The following is a 1,752-nucleotide window of genomic DNA, read 5'->3' on the forward strand; positions in this document are numbered from 1 at the left end:
TTTGAGATAGAGCCTCAAGCTACCCCTATGGGTAGAGTGCTATGGCATCACAGCTCACAGTAACCTCCAACTCCTGGGCTCAAGAGAGTCTCCTGTCTCTACCTCCCAAGTAGCTGGGACCACAGGCGCCCGCCACAACGCCTGGCTATTTTTTGGTTGCAGCCATCGTTGTTGTTTGGCGGCCCAGGCTGGGTTTGAACCCGCCACCTTAGGTGTATGTGGCTGGCACCTTAGCCACTTGAGCCACAGGCACTGAGCCTGATAAATTTTTTAAAGTAATTTTTTGAAACAACTTAGAGAAGGTAAAGACCATTTTTTATATGTTTTAAGTTAATTTTTATTGTGTTTTGGTTTAGTAGAAAAAAGTTCTACTTGTTTCCTAGAGGATGTTGAGATATTGTAGTAATTGTGACACTGTGTAAATTTTCTCTCTTAAAGGGTCCTTTTTTACAGTTTCTGAAAACCTAATAAGCTGTCAAAGAGGTAAAATAATGCTACTTAATTTCTGTAAGAATTTTAGTTAAATAAAATTGACCTGTTTTCATTTGACTTTACCAGACTTTTGGAAATTTAGGGCTACTGCAAGGGCACAGTCCACTGTGGGCACGAAACTCAGACATTTTTAAATGTTATTTTCAGAATTGGAGACACAGGATTGAGAGTGGAGAGAAAAATGCCCTGAGGGATGGCAGTGCCAGGGCTTTCCCTCGGTGTTGTCACACTGACCAGTGGGACCTCTTGTCCTCCTTGACCTTCCTGCGGATCGTGTTATCATCCGCCATGTCCTCAGAGTTTAGTGCTCAGAACTATACAAAGTATTGGGGAGTGCGTAGGTCTCTTCTCTTTGGGAGTGGTGCTTGTTCTACTCATAGTCACTGCTGGGCATTGATTTCTTGTCATTTGCCCAGAGCTACGACCTAAGTTTGTAATTTCAGTGGACAGGCCTATAAGTCTTTTACTGGATTGTTACTAGTATAGTACTCATATGTTCTTCATTTTAGGCATAAAGGTTGGATATTTTTAATCTTAAATTTATTTATTTATTTTTTTGAGACAGAGCCTCAAGCTATCCCCCTGGGTAGAGTGCTGTGGCATCACAGCTCACAGCAACCTCCTACTCCGGGGCTCAAGCGAGTCTCTTGCCTCAGCCTCCCAAGTAGCTGGGACCACAGATGCCCACCACAACGCCTGGCTGTTTTTTGGTTGCAGCCGTCATTGTTTTTGGTGGGCCCGGGCTGGATTTGAACCCACTACTTTCAGTGTATGTGGCTGGCGCCTTAGGCACTTGAGCAACAGGCGCCGAGCCTAATCTTAAATTTATTACCTTGTATAAACCCATATTACAACTTATGTGTCAAAGTTTTACTGATTATAAAATTCCTGTGAATCTTCACTATTTAAAATAGCTTTATATTTTCTCAAATGTGAATTTTTTAAATGCAGATTTCAAATAAAACAGGTTTTAGCACCATTCCTTAAGGCACTCTATTTGTTAGACATGTCTCCACGTCGTAGCATTATCCTTCACTGTGGAGGCTCCCTGGCAGGTGTACCCAACTGTATCACCCTACTTGATGGAGAGGGGAGACTTAAGACTATATTCATGGAGACCTCATGCAAGCCCTATGTGTAACATTCTTTATATATTTTTTGAGACAAAGTCTTATTATGTCACCCTTGGTAGAGTGCTGTGGCGTCAAGCTCACAGCAACCTCAAACTCTTGGGCTTGGCTCGGTGCCTGTGGCTCAAGC

The 1,752-nt window shown here is 42.8% G+C and overlaps 1 protein-coding gene across 1 annotated transcript in view; it reads left to right on the forward strand.

Annotated features, from left to right (window-relative positions):
* Positions 1-1,752, forward strand: part of NUP133 (nucleoporin 133) — a 74,623-nt gene that overhangs the window by 14,240 nt on the left and 58,631 nt on the right. The window lies entirely within an intron of this gene.

Source organism: Otolemur garnettii, unplaced genomic scaffold (assembly GCF_000181295.1).
Source record: "Otolemur garnettii isolate 467f Iridium unplaced genomic scaffold, OtoGar3 scaffold00045, whole genome shotgun sequence".
Classification (NCBI taxonomy): Eukaryota; Metazoa; Chordata; class Mammalia; order Primates; family Galagidae; genus Otolemur; species Otolemur garnettii.